Source organism: Cyprinodon variegatus, unplaced genomic scaffold (assembly GCF_000732505.1).
Source record: "Cyprinodon variegatus isolate N-32 unplaced genomic scaffold, C_variegatus-1.0 Scaffold32, whole genome shotgun sequence".
Classification (NCBI taxonomy): domain Eukaryota; kingdom Metazoa; phylum Chordata; class Actinopteri; order Cyprinodontiformes; family Cyprinodontidae; genus Cyprinodon; species Cyprinodon variegatus.
Window position 1 is genome coordinate 1,357,841 of NW_015150485.1, and position 25,792 is coordinate 1,383,632.

At 37.2% G+C, this 25,792-nt stretch overlaps 1 protein-coding gene across 11 annotated transcripts in view; it reads right to left on the reverse strand.

The window, feature by feature from the left end:
- vav2 (vav guanine nucleotide exchange factor 2) overlaps window positions 1–25,792 on the reverse strand; it is a 294,588-nt gene that overhangs the window by 165,483 nt on the left and 103,313 nt on the right. The window lies entirely within an intron of this gene.

Genomic DNA, 25,792 nt, shown 5'->3' on the forward strand with positions numbered 1-25,792 from the left:
GAGAGAGAGAGAGAGAGAGAGAGAGAGAGAGAGAGAGAGAGAGAGAGAGAGAATATTTCTCTCACTCGTTAATGCAATATTTGCATTAACGAATGTTTAAAACTTTAACCTATAGTCTGTGATGTACGTAAACAGGTTAGTTTAAGTTAAGATTTAGTTAAGATTGAAGTGGTAAAACTAACTAGCAATGAAGGACTACTTTCAGCTAAAGGACAAGAGAGTAAATACTCTGTATTTGTAACCACATTTGATCTGTGGTCTCAATAAACACCTTTGAATTGTTTTAAACAAATCATAGTGATTTTGTATCAATAATTTAATCAAATCTAGGAGCACTAGTAACAGGGCCATGTTCAGCGCAGCGTCAACCAAATGTTGTGGTTTTGAAGCGGTCATGCATCAGTATGTAAAAACGAGTCAGCATGCAAGGAAAAAAAGTGACTGTCTGATAAGGATAATAAATGTGTTTTTAATATAATTTATCTGTAGGCCAAAGGTTTAGCCTTGATTGTAAGAATTGAGACACCCTTGACTAACTGATGTCTAAAAGATATCTGTTTAAGACATATTAAAATACTGAATATATTTGTTTTCAGTCTCAAAATACCTTCAAATTTGTTTCAAATGCTGAATTTTGAAATTAAAACTCTCCCGGCTACTTTTTAACCGGTAAATATACAAAAAGAAACAAAACACACATAAGGAAACAACCGCACGAACAGACAGTGGCGTCGGATGTAGGAGTTTGCCCTGAAATTGAAGGATTGATGGTTCAAGCCCCGACTCCGACTTTCAGCGTTGTTGTGTCCTTGGGCAAGACACTTCACCTGCATTGTCTACTGATGGTGGTCAGAGGGCCCGGTGGAGCCAGTGTACGGCAGCCCCACTTCTGCCAGTGAGCCCCAGGGCAGCTGTGGCTACAAAGTAGCTTGCCACCATCAGTGTGTGAGTGTGTGTGAATGGGTGAATGAATGTAGTGTAAAGCGCTTTGGTCAAGTCTCCTGACTTGAATAAAGGCGCTATATAAGTACATGCTATTTACCATTTTACCATTTACCATCATATCTAGGCATGCCCGTTTTTAATGGTTTTGGTTTAAAAAAGGCAAATTAAATCGTGGGGGGAAAAAAACAATTGATAAAACTCTTGGCCAATAGGTTTATACAGTATATAAAATAAAATCGTGTTTTGATTGTGCTCTTAGCATAATAAGCAGCACACACAAGTTGAAATTGGCCTTTAAAGGAAGCACTAACCACACTGCTCTAACACTGAAACTGAAGTCATTGAGTAACGTCTCTGTAACACTTGTTTACCTTTCTAAATATGATGTATTTGCTACATATTGTACAGTGAGAGTAGTTTTCAATCTGTATGCCAAACAGAGACACTATAAATGTTGGCTAGATGTTACTCAAGGTCATATCTAGTGGGTTAGTATTCAGGTTTCTGTTAAAAGCATGAATTGGCTGCTTCTTCCTCCTTTTAAAATGTGTGTAGTGTTTGTCTACAATGGGACAAAGAGTGGTCTCTATCCTTGAGACGTGGGTGGAAAGCTCAGTGTTGACCTGAGGAGTTAGCTCTTCAGGTTCTGCCAGGCTAAAAGGCTCTGTGTCAGCCTTTTATGATTCAAAAAAGTAAATAAGACCATGATAAAACCTTTTCAACTCAAACTTGATATTTGTGTTTATATAAAGTAAAAATAAATGTAAAAAGAAAATAATCTTTCAGAAAATTGTGAATGATCCGGTTGCATATGTGTGCAGATGTGTGAACCATTTATTGCAGCAATTTTTTGACAAAACGTCAGTAGCCTCCTCTAGGGTTCTTTTCATAACCCTACCAACGACTGTAAACACCGACCCTGATGCTACTGTTTACTATTCCTAATCAGCTCTTTGACAGAAGTTATTGCCATCTTAAATTCTTCTTTAGGTGCTGCATTGATCAGTTAAAGCTATATCCTTTGCCTTACTGCCACCTGCACACATTAGGATAATTTATTCCACCATTGGCTGGTTAAGTGTGAAATGATCTAATCCGTTAATTTATTAAGACTAATTTAAATGTGTGAAAGGCTATAATTCATATTCAACTTGGAAATGTTCTAATAAATTAGTAGGACTTAGGTGTAAAAAGGGGATTTACCAAAATCTTAACATTTTCATCTTTGCATCCTTTAGATTGTAGGCTTATAAGTTTGTGAAGAGAACATATGCCACAATCGTGACATAGTAAATCTGTTTTTTACTACAATAATAAAACAAAGCTATAAAAACGACAGGGATGTGTGCTTGGAATCCACCATGACACCAGTTAGGAAGTGTCTCCAACGCCTAGAGCCAAATTACACCTTAAACTGCAAATATTTCTGCTTGGTTAGTTTTATTTTTTTATTCCTTTTAGTGTGTATTATTAATGCCGAATAATAATTTTAATATGATTGATGATAACATTAAACATATAATTAGTTCAGGATAAATAAAAGTTTTCAAAATGTCCAATTAACCTTTTTTCCAAACCTTAATAACAGTGGCTAAGTGGGAATTAGAAACAAATCCCTTTTTCTGCCTCATTAACAAGTCCACCTTCAAGCCTGTGATTAAGATTACATGTACTAATTGTCTTCTGTTGTAGATACATACTGTAGCGTAGCCTTTTGCCATCCTCTCAGAGTCTCATTATCTCACAAAGTTAAAAAGCCAATTACTGAGCATTACCTTGACAAGAGGAGAGGCACACCCCAGCCAGTGTTAAAACAAACATAAATCCAACACCCTGTTTGCATGCAGAGCTGTGAACGTAGTGCTAGATAAGACATGGGTGTTAAATCTGTTTGCTGTTTAAAAAAACAGTGTCAAACATCTTTTAAAAAAACAAGCACTCGGTTATAAAGTTCTGGAAACATGCTGCATAATATAATAAAGTATCTTAATACCATGCCTACCATAATTGTAAAAGACCCTGAGGTCCATACTTTCCGCTAGACAAGCAGTCTAGTCCGCAGGCTAAACAAAGGATTTAAATGTGCCGACTGAGAGAGTGATGGAAGAACGTTCATTCTGTGTCTGATGGATACTCCTAGGTTAACTTAACCACATTTTCTTGTTAAAAAATCTAATGATTAGCAACTTTTTTGCTCTCTTGTAGAAACCACCATTCTTTTATTGGAGTACCATACCTATATAAAAAAAGTCCCAAGTCCCCAATGGGGATAAATTGCTATTCCATATGTATAATTTGCTGTAAAAATTCATGACAGTAGGAGAGAAAAGCTTTTTCCTGGCTTTATTCCCATACAACCAGTTGGCACATAGACAGTAACTAACGGTAGTTATGGATACTTGGGAACCATTTAGCTGTACTTCTCTAAATTGTGAGATTTCTAGTTATTTGTCACACAACCCTGTAAAGTAGGCAAGATAAATATTTATCCTTTTATTGTTATTGAATATCTGCTCTATAATAGTTGGTCCAATAAAATGTAACCTCTTTCAAACAGGTGAGTTTTAAAAGAGGCTAGACTGAAATATATTGGTGAGAATCCTGATTTCATGACTAATTAAGTCTCCCCAAAGGAAATATTTCAACATACATATGCCTATGACTTATAAAGCATGATATAGAACCTTTAATGAGCATTTCTGATAATATCAACTAGGGCTGAAACAATTTTTCGGATTTATTGGAAAAATAAACCACAGATTAATTGATTTGCAAAATAATTGTTAGTTGCAGCCCTAATATCAACTCAGATAGAGCAATACAGGGAAAATAAAACTCAGAGGAACACCATAATTTCATACAGAAGAAAAAGGAAGAAGTGGTAATTATGTGTACAAAACTAAATCTGTCTTAAAAGTAAAATTAAACTAGTCCAAAACAAATCGACCTTTGATCCAAATGATGTGCTCAAATCTGTGAAATACTGATGTCAACCAATTTAAATTGCACATTTATATCTAACAAAATAAGGTAAATCTGTTATTGGCAGCCATGAGTAGATTATTGAAGCATTTTGGTGCCCAGTTGTTCTGTAAAACTGTATATAGGTATTCAACAAGTACAGATTCGCAGAAAAAGTTGCAAATAAACAGACATTTTTTCCTTTACAAATAAAGGAAGGTTTTAAATAAAGTATTTGTGGTGCTAATTATTAAGGTAGGATAATCATAAATTATTTTTTTTAAGTTGATGGACTTCAGTTAAAAATGTTTCTTTTCATATAATTTCTTAGAGAGTCTCCACCAAACCGCAAGATTGGGAATTAAAAGGGAAAAAAAACACCTAAACCATGGCATCCACTCTGTGCTGTATTTTGTCTGAGAGAACACAAGCAAAAAAGGTATTTTTTCCGAAAATGTATGCATTAAGCCATGTGTTTGCCTTGGTTATTCTAGAACGACGCAAAATCCAACTTAAGCCTAGATTAACAACATAAATCTGCAAGGAAAACCTACACAGGCCAAATACAAATGAACACTGATGATGAGGAGTCATTCACTGCCAGTGTGGTCTTCATTAAATTGCCGCTTCCAGAAATAGATGGGGTGGGAGGAGGGGGACGAACAAAAGGGATGGGGAGAGAGTGAGACATGGAGCAGTCAATCCCCCTGGGAGCACCATTAACAGGCAACGGAACAACAAAGAGAGAAGTGGTAGCCCTGGTCAGGTGAGGTCATGGTGAGGACAACAAAGACATCCTCAGGCGTGGCCCCTATTATTCTTTTTTTAAAATTCAACTTCAAAACTGACTGTGATGTAACATTTTTCCCTTTTGTAACCCAACGCTTTGGGGCCTGTGTATTAAAGAGTCACTATGTATGATTTGATTTCCACCTTAAGGCTGTAGATTTTTTTTTTACATCTTTTTTCTTTTATGATGATCCCATTGTATTTTCAAGCTCGCCTTATTCTGTTCTGTTCTATTGTTTATTTTTTTTCCTGCCACCATCGCCTTGCAGATTTAAGAATTTATAATATCCATCTATTGCACTTAATTTTCTTTTCATTTTACTTGTTTTGATGTGTATTTTTTTCTTTAACTGGGATTTTCAATACAAATTCATCATTTTCCCAACAATCTAACTTTTATGACCAAAATGATGCAAATTTGATCAATAATAAAGGTATGGACCAACATGATGATCTAATGTGATCACATTTATTTATGTATGTCTTCACATTAATTTGTAGTCATTTTAAATTGTCACATACAGCCATTGACTACTTCATTTGATACACCTGGTCAATTGTTTTTATGCCATAAATAGAGAGTCAGCCAATAAGGAGATATCAAGTGTATCTAGTTAAAAGTAAGCGTCAAAAACGAAAGACAAACAACACAACTTGATTATTGGTGCCAGAGAGTCTGGTTTGAGTTTTTATAAAAAAAACTGCTAATCTATCAAGATCTTAACAAACAAACATCCCTAGGATTTCCAAGAAGAAAAGAACAGCTATCTAATGAGCAGCAGCTATGTCCCTTCCAGTAGTGATAACTGCTTATTATAACCAAGGTATGCAGGTTACTATCTTTGACATCAGGTTAAAGCAAGAAACAGATGGCCTACAGCAGTACATGATCACCGCATGTAAAGTCAGCAAATAACAGGAAACTGAGGCTATAATCTCAACAGACTCATATAAATTTGAATAATAGGACAGAATCAGAGGTCTCACATTATCCACAGGTCTCTGTTTCAGCTGTCATAATCTGGTGGTTTGATCATATCTTATATTTAGAGTTTTTGTCTTGGCACACTATAGTCCATCCTATTGGTACCATCAGTCTGTTATTTAAATACCAAAGCCTTCCTGAGTGTTGCTGCTGATTATGTCCTTCCTGTTATGACTACATATACGCATCAGAAGATGGGTATTTTTGAGTTGGATAAGTGTCAGGTATAAGCACCTAAAACATCATACATACATAAAGGGAAAGAAAGAAGGCACAGGGACAATTAATTTAGTTTTACTCATGAGGAGAGTAGGAAGAGATTGCGGAGTTTCCAAATCTCCAACCCACTCTGTCGGTCTTCAGCTTTCTCCTCGCTATTTATGGAATTCAGGGGATGTCCCTAATTACACAAGCTGAGGTTTAACTAAGGGAAAGGGAAACAAAATGATCTTACTTTAAACCTCAGCACATATGTTAAAACAAAGCATGTGGTTGTTTTACAACTGAATTGTTCCAAGAACACATGTTTAGAAGAAACATGTGATAGAGGATGTTCAGGCCTCTTTCACAACCCGTCCGTTGCATGACCTTTATCTGGAACGATCTTTAGCAAGAGTTAATAAACATCACACATTATACATCATAATAGTTCATTAGTACACAACCCACGAAACACAAACGGATTATAAATAAAATATTTCTAACAATAAGTTTTGGTTTAAGGAGGCTCAATTAATCTCAAACTGGGTTTCTTGGACAATTCGTAATCAATCTAAGCCATAAAAGTGTAGCCATAATGGCCATTGAGGTAATACCAGAATCATCTTTATGCATTATGACAATCATTGCTCTATGGTGCCAGAAATAAGTCTTAATTCCTTTCATGTAAATGAAGCGTTTTGTTGCTCTCTGTGGTTTAATTTGAACAAATCAAGTTCTGTTAATCTGTATTGATAAGATAAAATTGCGTTGTTACGGATCAAGGGCTAAGAAAAAAACATGTACCCCAGGCAAATCAAGGTAAGTATGCCTTTTCAGACGATGTTCCTGTCTGTCAGCAAGTGATAATTGCTTCCATATGGCATATCTCCATCAAATCTGCCTTTATCAGGGATAGAGGGCTTCTCAGTCCGGCCATTAGTCATGCAATTTATGGGACAGCTTGCAGGCTAAGCACAGCAATTCCCAAGTGTGTTTGCCCAATTCAGGAAAGATTAGCTGAAATTTAAGCAGGTCAGGTTTTATTTTTGCTCCTGGTGATTGGGTTTTTGCTTTAGTTCACACCCCTTTGATCTTCAGCAGCTCACAAAGACAAAGCAATGTCCCCATTGTGGCATTTCTTTCCCTGTTTCTTCTGTCTCAGTGCACAATAGATTTAGCCATTAGTAGCATTGTCAGCATTGCAGCAGGGGTTACATTATAAAAGTAAGCCTTCTTCTAGGGTTTACATTTCTGTAATGAGTCTTTGTTTCTTACCTACAGTATTTTTTTGTCCTGATATCAAAAAAAGGTGTTTTCCTTGACAATCAATTCTAGTCTCTGCCAGCTCCTACTTACAAAAGTAAAGATGTTGTCAGGCAGCGGAAGACAAAAGTCGGTCTACCACCTCCACACAGAGCAGACCTCACAGAAACGCCCGAAGCTTTTGTTGATTTTGAATTCATTTGTTTCCAGAACAAACCACCAGAGGCCTTATCTTCAGGAGCAAGGCTGTGGTAAGATATCTGGGGTAAAAACTAGGCATCTGTGAGAGAATGGAACATGTCTGGTTTGTTCTCCTTTTTTTGTCTATGCTTTGTTTTTTTGAGTAAGTAAATTTTCTTTGAGGCTGGCATAATGGTGCACAGCAAAGTAATCAATCTGGTTCTTTGATGGTGGGAGAATATAAGGGGAATGATGGTGATGATGATGCTATAGAAGAGTCGCTGGGTAACAGAAGTTTATATTTTTGATTCTAACGGCTTTACAACGATTCTAACGGTCATAAACCAAAGCTTTTACAATATACACAATTTTATCTATTATTTAATTTTGTCAATATTAGACAGGCACTAATCTAGGAGCTATGGCTGATTCAATTATTCTGGCTTAGTAAAGTTCTCACCAGTATTTGTTTAAACTGCAAAGTCAGTGTATTCTGAGGATAAATTATAACCTTAGTTAAGAGACTTCTGAACGTAAAAATATCTTACCAATAAAACACCAGTTTGTTTGCCTGAATTAACAACACACAAACCCTCTTACATGTTTTTACCTCAGATTTTACCTCATCGCTGATCAGGAAAACAAGCGTAAGAGTGTTTTTCCTTTGACCAAAAAACAGTATTAGCATCCTAAGGTTAAAACACTACATAGAACAGAATAGTTTGTCAGTGTTGATTTTAATTAGTCCATATTTTCTTTAGCAACCCTTTTTTTTGCTGCCATTACAAAGTCTCCACTGTCTCCCTGACTTTAGGGACCTTTGTAACCTAACTTTAGATCAGATGTGGTAATTAGGGACAGAGAGGGTTCATCCAACTTAACTAATGTATTAATGCAAACAATTTGATAATGCATAAAACCTGAAGTATTAAAGCCTACCAAAAACTGCATCAAAGCTGTTCTTTAAAATCCAACATAACATGCATTGATGTTGTCATGGTGACTTACATACAATAGAGTGTGCAGCTGCAAACTCTGCTTGGAAATGTATTCATTAATTGTCTTCTGCTTAAGGTCACAGGGGTAATGGTGCAAATTCTAAAGAAAATACAGCCTATTTTACCAAAGAGGAGCCTAAAATTAGCCTAAAATTCTCACCTGTTGCTACCTAGGATATGTTTTTCCACTTCTTTGTTTAACTGATAATCTGATTGTGTGTTGTTGTTCTGTCACTTACTGACACCTAGAATGTTCAAACTTAAATCCTAGCCTCAGCTGATTGACAAATGCAACATATCCTTTTATACTAACCAGGGTATTATAAGTTGTGCTCCTCGTTTAGTGGCAAAAAATAGCATCCTTGTCTGGGATAAACAACCATTCGCCGGAGGACAAGTGGAGCTGGGCACTTATTATCCAACAGGAGCTTAGGGGGGATGTGGCGCTTTATCAAATTCTAGATCACGTTATAGGATCCAACACTCTCAGATAAATAATTGCTCTTCTAAACAAGAAATGGCGGAGGCTCTTTAAGGTTAACTATTCTCTGGACAAAGGGAGAGTAAAAGCCAAAGACAAAGCCAGAGGTTATATAAAGAGGAGCCTTTTCATCTTGTGCAGGAAGTGTGAGTGCAAGAAAAAAAGAAACATCCTCTTTAGCTCCTTCCGCAAGTTTAACTCCAAGGAATTCTAAATACGTCTCTCCAAAATGGCCCCACTCCCCGCAGAGCTCGTCCTGATGTACAGCACTCTCATACGAGATGGCACAATGCTAAAAAAAGCCAATCAAACGTCACTTTACTGAGAAACCACACACAATTCTTTTTTGGAAGAACGTGTGTTTCTTAGAAGTGGCCTGACCCAGAGGCTGGGAGCTTTAGTTATTGGAAAATATATCTCCCAGTCATACACAAAAAAGAGGCTGTTATTGAGGTCAGAAGCCTGGGGTAAGAGAAGAGCTGAGAAGGTGAAAAGGCAGGGAGGAGGAGGAAAACTTTCAAGTAAATCTGCAACTAGCTGGAATACGAGCTGTCTCTTCGTCTTTTCGTCACTTTCGCTATAGACTGTGTCACTGACTTTAGCAACACGCAGCTTCCTCTGCACGACAGAAATAATCCCAGCAGTCGTTCTTCATCAGCTGATAGTCACTAACATCACTACAGCCATTCCTACAGCTAAAACACTGATATGATGAGGGACGACTCTGACTGATGGGCTTTTTAAATAAAATGATGTTTAATACAGACTAAAACAAACTTTTTTTTTATGAATCTTAAGTGTCTTCACATGCTCTAGACAACACCTTGCAAAGAGATGTGTTAAACTGTTATTAATGCATTACTTACCGGTATGTTCTTGTTCACCAACTCTCAAGGCAATAAGATGTATTCTGTTTCCATACAGCATGAAGTATGGAGTAAGATTATATCAGTTGTTGTCCAAACCTACTTTCACTCAGAAGAGGGTACAGACACGTGTTTTAATTTTCTAGAATATGACAAAACAAGAAGTTTAAAGCAAATAAATCATCAATCTACAACACCCCACACCAAATAGATGTCAGAATCCATCATGAAAGGGCTTCAAGTTGAAGAACCACCAGCTGTTTTCTGTGATACAGCAGCAAATATGACAACCCCTCTTGTTATATAGTAGCAAGCTAACAGCAAACCTTTCATGTATCTAATCTATGTACTTAAAATCCACTTTGACCGCTAGAATGTGCTTTTCTACACACATATTAACCCAATTCAGTATAAAATCACTGCATAATGACTTTACTTTAGAGGTAGTTACTTTGATTACAAAGTAATTGAGTTACATCTGTTATTTTTTTTATTAAGTAACCAGTAAATGTGCTTTTTAAGTATCAAGCCCAACGTTAGGCATCACCTTAGACCCCAGGTGAGTCCATAAAAGGGATTCAGGTGCATTCAAGGAAGCCAGGGGTGTATTTGAAACAATAAACAAATAGTAACCTGACTCGTTACCTTTTTCCAGAGATGCTTGGTGCAATCCCAAGAAACCTCCCTGATATTTTAAATCTACATCTCAGAATAGCAAATGCCATTAATAAAATAAGAGATTTGGACAGTAAAAATCAAGTTGCAATCTACCCGAATATAAGAACCAAGAACATGTTGAGGGTGCTTCAGCAAAGATGTAAGCACTGCTTATAAATTTGGAAAGTGTGTCAAGGTCACATCAGAGTGTGGATACACCAGCCCTCTGAGACATGGATCCCTTCGTTCATGGGGCATTAAAGGGTCCTAACCTCTGGAAACAGTCTCCATCCCCAACATGCAAGATTATCTTGACAGAGCTGACCAAAGTCAACCTTCTTTGGCCGACAGAGATCTGACTTTGCCCTTCCTTTAGATTGGAAATTAAAATCATTCTGAAATGAGCAATGTTAGGTGTGTCAAAACAAAAATTACCAAACTTGAAAAACCCATCTGAAACTACTGTTTCATAGCAGTGCCTCTGCACATAAAGAGAAATATCACTGCGCTTTGACACTAAAAAAATGCTTGGTAGTAAAAGGCATCTGTGTCGCTGTTGGAAGCAAATGAAAATGTTCAGCTAAGCAGAGCAATGCTTTGATACAAGTTACTGAGTTTTTTAAGGGCATATGGATGTGCACACAAAATAGAAAAACTAATAACATTTTCTACTTTTCTGTCTTGCTACTGGCATATTAAAATTAATAGGAAAGTTGAGTTTAAATTCTAAATTCCTAAACAAAAAAGAATGAAAAATAGTTTACTTAGAGGTCAGTAGAAAACCACTGTTAACTAGACTTAAAAATGCATTATTTTTTTCATTCTAGCTAAACGTTATAGTGAATATATTGTTTTATTTTTATGACTTTTCTATTATTCATCATCCAGTGAGTCAAATAAAGTTTTAATTATTCCACATAGATCCACTTGATCTTTTTTTTGGTCATCTTGGACGATTACGATTTTAATCGATTTTAACTGAAGTATTAATAAACTACATGCATGTATTTTTAAAAAATGGTTTACTTTATTCAAAAATATAATGTGCATAGTCACAAATAAACCAACAGCCAACAATAAACATATTGTAAATAAAATGTAAACTTAAATATTCATTACATAAATCTTGTGCAAAATGTTAACCCAACGATAATTGTACTGATTTTGTATCAGTAAAAAATTTACACTTATATGTTCAGTACAAGTGCAAAACAAAAGAGCTTAATTTGCTGAAATGTGCAATTTATTGAAAAGTCAATAACTTGTATTGATCTTCTGGCAAGTAGGTGGTTTGTAAACAGCAGCTGTTGAGAGCCCAGTTCACGTCGATATAATGCACAATTAAACTCACGTACGGCTGAAGAGCTCGACTGGACCAGGCATCCCCAAACTCGGTCCTCAAGGCCCCCTGTCCTGCAGGTTTTAGAGATTTCCTTGCTCCAGCACAGCTGATTTTAATTGAAAGCTGATTAACAGGCTTTTGGTCTACTGCAATCATTATCCTTAGCTGTGCTGAAGCAGAGAAACCTCTAAAACCTGCAGGACAGGGGGCCTTGAGGACCGAGTTTGGGGATGCCTGGACTGGACCAAAGGACTGTAGTAGTTGCAAAGTAGTAGTTTGCAAAAACAAAGCAGAGTCCAACTTTTCACAGAGCGCATGTCGTGTGTCCTGGCGGGTCATATTTTGGATCACACACTTTCAGCATGTGAAAAAAGCCAGGCTTTTTCACGGTGTAAATGGGCACGATGTCTATCCCTATACGAACAGCTACACCGTCGGCCATCTCTCTTCACCGCACACTACACTTATTGGTCAGCACCTCTTTAGAAATGAGGCGGCCAGTGTTTGTGGTCTTTTCTGGTCACGTTTGTCTTTGCCCGTGCTACTGACGCTGCACTCCCAAAGCTGCGAGCGCTGCTCCCATTCTGTGGCGTGTTTTAGCCGGAGACGCTGAGGTTAGTTGCACGCTACTGTAGTCTGCTCCACATCGGCCTTGTCAAAGCTAAACCACTTCCATATAATCGACTTTTGTCGGTACCAACTTTGCAGCTTGAGCAACGGCCATGGCGCGAGTAAACAGTGTAGCATGTTATCAGGCGGAAGGAGGAAAGAGGCGGTGAAAGCAAAAGCGCAAGTAAAAAATGCAGAAGAAGAGACTTTCTCGATTTTACGATTTAGCAAAATTTTCAAATCATGGACTTTTAAAAACATGAATTAATCAAATTAATTAATTCAATCCAGCCCTTCAATAGACTAGCATAACTGTAATGCATCCCTTCATTAAATCAAGAAGAAGAAACTATACATCCCTTCCTCCTTCGAAGCCCCTCAGCATCAACCATCAGCTCAGAGCATACAGATACAAAGTGAGATACCTTAACATGAAGACACACACTTCCATTTTTTATTTCACTTTTTTTCATACCTAGGGGTCTGGGGGGGAAATGGTGGTTAGTGAAAATCTGCTGAAAAAACATAGCTAAACTAGAAAAGCACACAAGGCCTCCACTGAGCAGCAAATTTTAGCCCCATATTATGAGTTACACCTGTAGCTAAAACTTACACATGATCTGGATCATTACCACATTTTAATGAATTCTTCCTTTGCATGAGGTGCACTTTTGGTAACAATTTCCTTTAAATGCTCTCATAGGTTTATAAATAAGGCACAGGGTGTGTGTGTTCTGCAGCCTCTAGTGCTTGTTCTGCTCTCACCCTCATTGTTTACTGTGCTTGCTTGTTTGGTCAGTAGATCGTGACTTCAATCGAAATGGTTCACTTTTCCTGTACTTTTTTTCTTCAGTAAAATACTTCTGGACTTTTTGAGTATGACAAGGTCATCAATGGTCAATGCTGCCTCCTTTTGGTTTAGGGGGGAACTGCATGTTCTGCCAAATAATGTAACAAGAATCCTTTAAAAAATCCTGGATTGGAATTATTGGAATTATTTTGCCAAAATGTACTGGATTGTTTCTTGGATTGAGGTGCACCCTTGGTAAAAACACACAGACAGACAGACAAACACACACACATACACACAAACTTGAATAAAAACATAACATCCTTGGTGGAGGCAAGAAACACACACAACAATTAGAAAACGTTCTCTTAAATGAATGACCCAGGATCAATCAAAAGGCGTCCTCCAGCTGATAAATATCATTAATTGGAGTCGTGTAACTCTATTTCATATCCGATATTTTAGAGGCCTGCAGGGACATTGTACCGGTAATAAAGAATTGGCTCAAATGATGTAATGAAATTCTTACTTCCCCGCTCTTCTTTCCACTATGCAGAAACAAAAAGCAAAAACTGAGAAAAATAAAATTCTAACAGCTAAAATAAATGAGTAAGCATCATCATAAGAATCAAAGTGAGCTGTTCTTGTACAGGACACGGATCAGTGGATAACTAAACGTGACTTTAGAGTTGCATTTAAATGCTAGCAAATCATGAATTAATCATTCTATGATTGGTGTGAGATGTGGGGCAGACTGGTACAAAACAACTACAGTGTCCCAACCTTCATCATTTGTGTTTTGAAGCAGTGGCACCTGTAGGTTTTTCAGTATTTTATTTATTTTTTTTCATTTCAGGAATTTATTCACTCATAAGAAAATGTCCGTTGAATTAAACATCCTGAGTGATGTAGCTGAAGCCAACATGTTGGCATGGAAACACCGGCTCAGTCAAACAAAATGTGAAACGTATGCATCACTAATTTAGATACAGAAAATATCTCTTAGCTTTCCCTTTTCTATTTAAGTTTCCTAATGTGATACAGAAAATTATAAAATAATTGACTGATCTTTTTATGTAACTCTCCATAACAACATTTGTGCAAACTGATAACAATCATAAACGATGTTCCAATTTGCTTCAACTGCGTCTGGAAGAAATTACAGCTCAGGATCAGTGTAGGTTTATTTCTCTTATTGCCGTTATATAAACCACCATATCACGTCCAATGGGACACTGTAAATGGCAAAACACTCAGTTACTGCACCCATAAGGTCACTTTACAGCAGCACGGGCTGGCTTACACAGCATAAAAAGCCCTATCCAGGTCATTCACACACTGGCACACCGCGGGCTAACGACATGATGTTCTCTGCAGCTGACTCACTAGAGTGAAGTAGTGTCAAGAGAGATAAGTCACAGAGTGAATGGATGAATTCCCGCTAGTGTGTAAACGCTTGCATAAGTGAACATACTGTAGGAACGCTGCTAGATTAAATCAAGCAACCTAATGTCTGTATGTGTGCCTCTTATATTTACCAGACGTACTGTGTGTGTTTAAAATAAAGACGGGGATAGATTCTCTATCCTCTGCTGCATGTATAGGCTTTGCAGTGTGAACAACCAGAGAGCCAGCGTGATGCCAGAACTTCAACAGCGAGGGAAAAAAAGGAAACAAGTGCTTTTGGTCTGTGAGACTTTCTTGCACAAGAACAATTTTCCATTTCTGGGAGAAAGTCCTAGTGCACGGAAAGCTGAAAGGAAAAAAGGAAAAAAAGTTAAAATCCCTCAGTAGGACTCAGAACAAGCTTTGTGACAACAAGGAAATGAAATCATGGTTTTAAACAAAGCTGTGGCAAAAACTTGGCTGTAGAGAGAGAGAAAAATCCTCCTTCTATCATTGTTAAAAGCTTTAAGGATTGACGTCTGTTTGTGCATCCAAATTGGTAAGAAAGTCTTTGAAAAGCATCTCTACCAAAGATGGACCAGAAGTAAATATTTATATCCAAACTTGACTGTTATTCTCAGACTTTCTTTGTTTTATTTTTTAAGCCAAAAGGAAATATACGATTTATTTTTATCTCTTCAGCAATAATCTGCAACATTCTCTTCAGTTGCATGCAGTCCGGTGTAACTACATGCATCTCTGTAAGCACACACAGCAGCCACAGTGCTCTGGTCAGGATGGAAAACTGCTGTAGAGGCAAGTCTGACTGTGCCAGCCGGCTAACAGAGTCCACACTGTGTGTCTAGTGTGAGGATGTAAGAGTTGGCCTTCTGAAAACTGGACAGTGTGGGCGGCAAGTAATAGTACTGACTTGGCCTTTAAAGTTCATGTGAAAATCGGATGAAGGAGTTTGCCCTGCAACAGGAGGGTTGCCGGTTCAGGCCTAGGCTCAGATTTTAAGTGTTGTTGGGCAAGACACTTCACCCTTATTGCCTACTGGTGGTTGGAGGGACTGGTGGCTCCACTGTACGGCAGCCTCGCTTCTGTCAGTGAGCCCCAGGGCCATATTATGTCTACATTGTAGCTTGCCACCATCAGCGTATGTGTGAATGACTCAATGTGGTATAAAGAGCTTTGGTCAAGCCCTCAGACTTGAAAAAATGCTATATAAGTAAAGGCCTTTTACCATTTACCAAATAACATCTAGGCTTTTTATTTTAGTACTGGTCTCTATCAAGAAAAAAGAAAACAAAAATAATCATTCAGGTAGCGGCAGCTCACTGAAAGTGTTACTGTTAACCCTGTAATGCCAAATGTACCATATTTGATACATACGGTTTCTGAAATGTTTTGCGTCTGACACCTTTTGCATAATTTAATGGTTAAAAACTTTGCTCAAAATCCTATTGCACACAACCAGATATACCTGATAACAGAGGGCAGAAGACTTCACAAAAAATAATCTTGACTTATCACATAGTAATAAATTATTTATATCAAAAATGTATTTCTGTTTTTTCTTTTTACATATTTTGTTAAAATGCCAAATAAGGACTTCAAACCAAAAAAAAAGTTATTTTCTGTTTTGTTTTATTCTTGGATCGGGCTTTAAAGGGTTAACGTCCTGACCAACACCAGGACAATGGATCAAACGACAGCAGCTCTTGAATTGCTATACTTACTGTTTTTATTTGTAAAATAATGGGCTGTAAATATTGTTTCTGATTGTCCAAACACTAAGATGTCAGGGTAGAAACACTGAGACCCATAACTAAATCAGCACTCTGCATTAGAACCTTTTTACATTTCTCTAAATTCTATTAATATATTTTTTTTTGCCTATAAAGATATCTGAACAGCTTAGTTTAGAAATGATTGAATATAAATAGACATGCTTAGGCTAATCTATCTCCAGTATGGAGATTTTTACAACCTTAACTGAGAGAAAACATTACAGCTCTTCCTATGGTCCTTTAACATCGTCAATGTTGCTACGTATGATAAATAAATCTTGAGATTCAATCCCCCAAGGGTTTACAGCACACTCATGTTAAATTAGCAAACTAAAAAGAACTAATTTACACAACCAAAGATGAAGGTTACTGTAATCTCTAATTTCCAGTTAATTCTGGGTGAGCTATGACTATCTGCGCCCCTAAGGCTATCTGCATTCTGCAGTCCATCTAAACATCTTAACTTCTCTCCAATTACAACCCTCCTCCATATATATATGCTTTTATTTGTTTTAATTTATTCATTTTCTCATATTTGTTTAATTCCTTTAAACTTTAGCTGATATGTACAGCACTTTGTGACAGCTGTGGTTGTTTTTAAGGGCTTTATAAATAAAGTTGAGTTTTTATCTTGAAGATGCAAAATGACAGAATAGCTTCAGACATTGTGTATAACCCTGTTGGAAGCAGCCGTTAGTAAATTACCTTTTCTTCTATAGTACATTCACTACACCTAAATACGCTGAGCTACTGCCATTTGATGTTTTTTTAACTTGTGTTCCTATAACGCTAACCTTTTATATTTAGTGTATATCAAAGGCATTAAGAGTCCATCCAAAAAACAAAACAAAAAAATATGTTTATTTGCGCAGTTAATGCATAACCTATGAAATATGATAAAATACCCAAAATTGACTTTTATCAGTTATTTATGTTTTATCTAAAAAGAGATTATAGAGAAACTGAAAAAGGCAGTAGGGACATTTATTAGCTGCTTTACTAAATACTGTTTTCTGTATCATTCAATGTTGCATCCGCTTTAATGAGACTGAAAAAATTTAGAAAAGATTATTAAGAAAATCCTAATAAAATGGTTGGCATGGTTGCAGAACCCTGTGAGGCTGTAACTGAAGGGATTATTGATTTCTGCCATTCAGAGCTGACACAAGCCCAGTCTAGCTATTAGCTCGCTATCCTCTCAGCCACTGTCGGCATTGAATCCACACTCCTTCATCACAAAGGGCACTGAAGTGCTCAGAAGAGTGAACAATTTAGCTTTAAAGGAAAAAGGCAGCAATGTCACCTTTCATTCAGTCTTAGACTTTTCTCTATTTTTTCATTGTTTTTTCCTGATTTAGGTTAGTTTCTCTTTAATGTTCTCCTCATACTTACATTATCTCACCTGTCAAACAACTTGACCTTTGTCTGGGAAAGTTTCGAGTTTGCTTAAGCCAAATCCCTGCCCTCCAGTTATCTGCATGTCTTCTCACTTCATCACGCTGTCTGTCTGGTTTAACCTTGCATTTTTAGATTTCTTGTTGCATCTTAGGGAAGATATTAGCCTACAAAGGTTCAGAAATTCTATAATGTTGGATTTAAGTCATGATTATGTAAAATTCTTTGATTAAAATTTTTATTTCTTTAAGAAATCTAAAGAGTTTTTATGTGAATCTGGGACAGTTAGTAAAAACAAAACAAATTTTAGGGTGAAAGGAAATTTAGAATTGTCCACATCTTCAGTGAAAGTCAGTATTTGAAATATTTTACCCGAAAAAATAGAAAATATTTATTATTGAGCTCAAAGCCACATAAATAAATTCAAATTTCTTCTTCTTTTTCTGTCTTTCCCTTTTCTTTTCTTTTCTCTTCTAATCCCAGCGTCTTTCTTCTCCATAAGCCTTCAGAGAGCATCCAGTTGCAAACTAATTTCCGTTCTTCCAAACCCATCTGCCTCTTCTTTGTCAGTTTTTTACTCTAATCTCCATAATGCAGTCCCTGGCAGGGGGTCTGTTAAATTCGTTTTGTCCTGGGTTGGGCCTTGGCTGGCTCTAGGACGAATTGCAGGTACAGCCACTGCTGGTAATTGAAGCCCAGGCAGATGGACCACAGCATGGGGGTTACAAGACGTAGGCACCAAGCTTCCTCTATCTTTGTGTTATTTTCCAGATATCTGAAAGGGTATCTTAGAGGTCAAAGTAAATGAGAGAACTTTTTACCCCTTTAGGTTTAATGTTGCTAACAGGTGCAGCCGTTTTGGTTACGAAGCCCGCAGTTTTAAGGTGAGAAACATACAAAAGCAGTGATTAGATAGAGTGAAGTTTAAACCTCCATCAGTTCCACTCTGGCTTTCCACATTGGTAAAGTGGCTTTAAGATTTTTTATTTTTTTTTCTTTAAGTTCATGACTGCTGGAATGTTTCTTTTTATCCTTTAAATGCATTGTGAGAAAAGCTAACAGATCGATTGGCGCTATGAATCATAACAAGCCCTGCCCCTCCCCCACATATTGGGGGTACCAGTATAAAAATAAACCTAGAGTTTAAAAAGGTAATTTGGTAATTTGCTCTTCTTTTAACTCTTAATCCTTTAATTAGAGACTAGTTAGAGTGACATAGTGACGCCCATTTTTCTGCCTTGTATGAAGCCTGGAATTACTCTGTGCTTCCCCTCCCTCAATAACTGCTGCACATTTCCAGATATCTGCATAAATTTGGGCTCCTTAATGTACAAGAAAGGAAATTCAGCCTTTCGGGAATATATGGAAACCTGATTACGAGCTTCAACCACCACAGTAAAGTAATTATGTTCAATGCCTACAGATAGTGAATGAAAAGCTGTTAAGCAGCTGAGAGCCGAACAACAAGTCTGAAATCCTTCAAATAGACAATTAAACATACTCTTAAAATACTTTTTTTTAGCTTTCTCTTAAGGCTTTGCATCAGATTAGATAAAGATATAATAGATTGTTTTGTTAAATTGGCAAAAAATGCTTTTTATCATTTCACAGGCAGTACAAATATTAGTTTCAATTTTTGCATAAATGCAATATGTTTTTTAGGCCATAACTCGTTACAATACAGCACTAAATGCAAAAATAAATAATCCTTTAAAGAAATATATATTTAAGTTAAAATGTAGCACCCCCTCCTTTATTATGGTATTTTGCATAATTTTCTGTAGCCACATCCAAAATATTGTTGGCATTCCCAAAAAGTGGAGGAATCTCCTTCCCCCTAGCCTACAGAAAATATCTTCAACAAGAAGAGCTCTCCATCTTTGCTACCTGTTCCAAAGCACCTGCTGTGAGATAAATGAACGAAAGCACTGAGGAGGGAATCAGTTTAGTGGCCACTGCAGGGGACGATCATAACACCCGGCAAGCTGCCCAGTCCCACACAATGAGAACTCTGTCTGCAAGTCCTTTATTACCCGTATCAAATCACAGTTTGTGACGCCAAAAGTATGAAATAAAGAGTTTAAGAAATATGTTGTAAAGACTAGCGGTGAGAAATGGGGCCAAGAGAAATGTGCAAGAATACGTTTTTAACCAGGTGATGGGAAAATGAGCAGAGGGGTGGAGAATTCAGCCTCAGAGGCAAACAGAGGGGATGAGGTGGATTAATAGAGGCCGTAAAAAGGAGTAAACTTAAATATCTCACCATTATCGCTCTGTTACCATCGCACTCAACATTAGTCCCTACAACTTTCTCCAACACATGCGGTGAGTAATGAGAGACCGTGTCATCTATTCAGCCTAATTTCCATTTTACAGCCCTTTGATAAGAGGAATCAGAGAGCAACAGCTCCAGCAGAGACTTTATGGCCCTTGCATGTGTGTGTGTGTGTGTGTGTGTGTGTGTGGAAGTGTGTGTCACTGAGATGTGCTCCCATTGATGAACTGAACCGTATAAAAAAGCAATGACAAATTTAATGGCTCCCATAGACAGTGCTGTCAATGTTCCGATTGAGTGAAGTGGTTATTTCCCCCTCCACGCTTTTGCATATCTGACACAGTCATTTTCTAGTCAGACCAAGTGATAATACAGCATTTATGTGCTCGACTGAACCTTTTGTACTGATATGGAAAGATGCTCTTTAGTGATTGTTATAATGCAACTGACATATAGATTACTTTCTTCTTTTTTTCCAACTGTTGTGGGAAGCATTTTGTATCTTATGAAATCCCGCCTGGTAAATTTTGATAACGATATCACCTTTACAGTTGTATTAGATAGTTACCACCATCAAGTTCTAGCAAAGTTTTTAAAAATGTAACTAAAATTGCAGCTGCCAAGATGTAGACAAGTCAAAAGCATTTTGAGGCTACAGTGGTGATCGGAGTGTTTGGAGAAGCCAGGTTGAGCTTTTAAACCTACTATAACTGTCAAACAGGTAGTTGCAGTATGATGCTGTGGATGCTTATCTTTCATGTGAGGGATCATGGAGAACAGCTTCTTCAATTTACATGGAACTAAAGAAAATTGGCTAAACAAATACAGTAAAAGCATGACTGAGATCACACCAGAGAACTGTTGCAAGGTCACAACTGTCTGCCTTAGCACAGCTTATCCAAAACGTGGAGCTCTTTGGTTGAAGTGTTTCCATCCTAATGCGTTGTGAATTTTGATCCAACCTATAAAATGTTGGAAAAAAGAAAATACTAATCATGCACTGTAGTGGATGTAGTAGCGGTAGCAAAAGTAACGCAAAAACAAAGATCAGAAATGGACTGGGGTTTTAATGAATTTGATGCAATCATCAAGTTGTACTGACTTTATAAGGTCAGGTCTGATATCTGGAAATATTGAGAGAGAAATGAGATTATAATGGGACGCCGGTAGCAGAAACAATCAGTCGTGAGGTGAATATTCGTAACTTCAGACCTTATTTAACAAGGTGTTTCCATCTCCTCTCCCTTGCACGGTTACCTTTTTTTTTTTTTTATTGGAAAATGTCAAAGACCACTATATATATATAGTAGGGATGGAACGGTTTATGAAAACTGTCCGAACCGTTCGGTTCGACTGTCTCGGTTCGATTTGCATGTGTTGCGTTCGGTTCATGCGCCGCTCCTTTTTCTCATAGGCGAAGTGTGTACACTCCCGAGCAGACGGCGCAAAGAAAGTTGTGGATAAAAGTGCAACAGTGTGCAAGCATTGTGCAACACGTTTTGTTTATGCTAACAGCAACACGACCAACATGTGAGGCTAACAATCAACATGTACCGAACCGAAAACCGTGACCACGAAACCGTGAACCGAACCGAACCGTGGATTTTGTGAATCGTTCCTCCCCTAATATAGTAAGTTTATTCGAATTTTATTCGAATTGTACAGTTACCATCTCTTGCGATTCTTTAAAGGGCACATAAAAGACGTTGAAGGAAACACATCTGTTGACCGGCAAGCATCCAAAAAAAAGGAAGGGAGGATGACATTTACGAGGAGTTTAATGGATTAGAAGAAGAAGGGAAAAAACATTACGGGACTACTTGGTAGAAAAGCAGAGACCTCTAGTTTGGTCCTCTCAGATTTCCAGCCAATCCATAATGACTGGCAGCAGTTCTGACAGTGAACACATGGTCAATTCACACAGCATGGAGCAACTGTCTGGCAAAGCCTCTCTCCTTGTCTGCACCTGTTCAAACAGCAAGACTATTTCACTCTAATGCTGGGTGAAAATGTCAACAGATTTTATTTCCTTCTTCATCTGATCGATATCTAAATTCTGTTTGTAAACTGTTACCCACCTTACTTTATTTAATGACTTGATTTCTAGCAGTCACATAAAGTATAATATGTATAACATGTATAATATTTATTATTATTTTAAATAATAATGCAGGGAGGAATAGCATTGGTAATCAATTATATTATTTTGATATTTTTCTTGCACACTTATGCATTCAGTCACTAACTAGTAAATCTCTAACAATAATTATATTAAAGGTTTAATAAATATTAAATGAAATGGAGCAGCTTCCCCCTCACTCTCATTGCCTTGTTATTGTGATGTTTTATTGCATCATTGTGATTAGTATTTGGGTAATCAACATCAACCTGACCTACAGGTGTGGTTTTATGACATAATACAAAAAATAAATCAAAAGGACTATTCAGCTCAATTAAGCACAATTTATGAGCCGAGTGTGCATGGATTTTAGCTTTCCACTGAGAAATGGCTATACAGTGAACAACAATATGGATTTTTTTTTTCCTTTATTCTTTTCCTTTTCACAATCCAGTGATTCCTGGGAGAATGTACCTGCCTATCACTGTTGCATTGGCTTCAAGATCAGAAACTGGGGGGAGGGGGAAATAATGAGCTGGTTGCGAGGAATTCACAGACTCTTGGCTCAGCGGGGGCTCTTCCCATTTATCCTCTGGCATTAGTCACGCTAAGGCTGCAAATATGCCACCCAGACGACAAGGGAACTCCCTCTTTCCGATCCAAAACAAGGAGAGGCTTGTGATTGCACCTCAGAAGCCTTTTGGGTACCAGACAGCAAAGAGGCGAGAAACTTCAAAAAGCCGAACTGAGCACTGAGCTTGGATCAAATCCCTCTGTCTTGGTCTTTCAGTTTCTCCAGCAGCAAAATGCAACTCTCCCTCCATCCAAAAACAAAGAGGCCAATTTTTTGCACAGCAGAAGCTGAATTAAAAGGCCAATAAACAGATTTTTATGTATCTCATCATTTCTCTTTTTCATTTCATTCTCCACTGGTGTATTTAAATGATTTGGAGCTGAAATCTCATAAAGGGAAAACAGCAGCGTAATAAAATGAGGAGAAAATGAAGACAGAACGCCTCCTGCTGTTATAAAGGTCATAACTAATCAGGTCACCGTAACCTGAGACCTACTATAATACCTCTTATACAAGTGTCACTATCGTGATACTTTTCATGATTAGAATGTTTAACAGAAGGAAAGCTTTTATTCTGCCAAGCATCATGACTCCCAAACAGATTTACAGAAGCATTTTCTTTTTACTAGAAACATGGAAAGTCTGTTTTGTCTACAATTAATAGAGCTTGCAAGAAAATATCCAAAAGAATTAAGAAAACATGTCTAACTCTACAAGGATGAGCTACAGTTGGAGGGAAATGCAATCCTATTTATGTTCGATCAAATCTTAAATCGCAATAATATTTATGTATTATCTAACAAATGAAAATGGTAAATCATTGCAGAAAGAAAAGAAAATGACATGGTCTTAAAATATATATTTTTTAAGTTTTAAAACTATAACTTCATTCTATTCCAGCAGCAGGACATTTGAGGGGTTTATGTGAAGACCAAAATGTTTGCATGCAGAGAGCGTCTGTAAACATCACCTCTCAGGATGTTTCATACAGTCTCATCAGACTTTGATTCGACCTTCTTTTCACAAACCAAGTTGCTTTGATATAATCTGCTTGCATTCAATCTTATTGGTGTAGAAACCAAAATAAAGACATAGAAGTTATAGGGCATTATTTTATGAAAAGGGAAAGTTTATTTACTCTATCTACTCGTTAATTGTACTTGTTCAAGTATAACACAAGACATTTCAATTAAATGAAAAAAGTATTGTGATTTCTGTAGACAAAGGATCTGTAAGCTACTGAAGATCTAAAACAAATTTAAAAAAAGTTTTACCAGTTTGCGGTATAAAAAAAGCATCACTCTTTCATAAAACTTATTACTGTATTTTTTTTATGTATGGGTGGGTATGGAAGTAAATCTGCTACTTAAATCATACTACAGAAAAATGAAAGTAATACACTCAACGTTGAGTTAGCGTTAGCTTGCATGACCCGCTCCGTCATGCTGGTTTTCCTTCAGTATGAGCGCCACAAGCGTCACATCACGTGACTAAGAAAATGTAACGGGATTGGCTGGGTGTTGGACGCCACAATCCATTGCTAATGTCTGTTACTTGAAGTAAACTCTTCCCTTTTTACACTGAATTTAGACGCCGAATTTAAGAAAGTAAAATAGAGCCAGTTGAATCTCAGGGGGCTGAAAATATTGAGTTTGAATTTTGAAAGGTTGAATTTTTTTATATGCAGATTTTTTTAACACTGAAAAATTCAACTGAAAAATAAGAATTGAAAATGTAACCACTTTGAAATAGTAATGTGAATTTTTAGCTTGAAGAGAAAATAAATGAAATTTCAACTGTGTAGAAATAATGACAATTAACTTCTTTTTAGGTCAAAAATGTGTTCTGAATATATTTAAACACTGAAACAGTAAGTACAAACATACAACATTTAAATTTCAGCTGCATTTTTAATTCAAATCCCAGCGACACAGATTTACTTCCATAGGTGGGCCGTTGTCCATTTTAGATTGAAGGTATTTCGTTTGTTTGTGCTTGTATTTACAAAGAAAACTGAAATAAAGTATTCAGTACTTATTTAGTACTTTATGTTTTAATTTTCAAAATATTTCAACCATCAACTAGTAAATTTAGGAGGAAATGGGGCCACAGCAGCACAGAATAAATACAAGGATCCCACTTTGAATATAAATCTTTTCCTTCTGCTATAAGATGAACTTCCACCTCCGTCTCAAATCTTTTAAAGCCTCTAACAGGCTTTCTTCCAGGATTATATTTAGCTCCATCCATCAAACTCTGACGAGTCTGTCTGTCTCTGCTGAGGAAAGGAACTCTCTTAACACGATGCTGTTGATGTTACATTTAGGTAATCTGTAGGTAATCTGCAGAAATGTCTACCTTCCTCCACGTGTTTGCTGTGATCAGCCAATCACTTCTCTGCAACTTCTCCTTTTCGGAGCCTGTAACGGCAAACTCAAGCTCAAAGAGTCAACGTTGCAGGCAATTGGACTCATGATCTCTTTCCCCAGACGTGCATCCTTCCACCAACACCCCCCACTACCGCCCTGCAGCCACCTGTTTCCATGGCTATCACTGTAACGAGCTGCTGTAGTTGAAGCATTGCAGGGGTGTTTAAAGAGGGTCTAAAAAGACAGGGAAAAAATGGGGGGGGGGGGTTTCCATTCATAATTCATGTCGGGAGAAATATCATCAGCGCTGTGCCGTTTTGGAATGAATTATTGATCGCATCTTGGAAGCTTTATGTAAAAACTTGCAGATGGGGTTGTCTTGATGGACGTTAAGTAAAGTAGGGGGGGTCAAGGGGATGGAAGTGTGGCCAGAAAACTACTTGGGAGAGCCAAGGAGGGAGTGTCCTGGTTTAAGGAGATGAACTCTCCCCTTAAAGAGGAAAGACACGGCTGCGTAGTTCAGCCACACTAGTAGGAAAAGGATTTTTTTTTCTTAAAAAAAGTAAAGGAATGTAAAGAAAACTGTAAGCACATGTCCTGTTAAATTATATTTCTTTGGAATAATTTATTTTAGCATTTATAGAGATGGTTAAATGAGAACCGACCATATGGAGAGAACTTTACAAGCACATTAACGATTGATCAACATGGGATCTACAGACAAATCATACTGTATATAAACACATCTATCTGCTTGAGACCAATGTAAACACATTTCACAATAAATCTCCAAACACTTAACCCTCCACAAAAG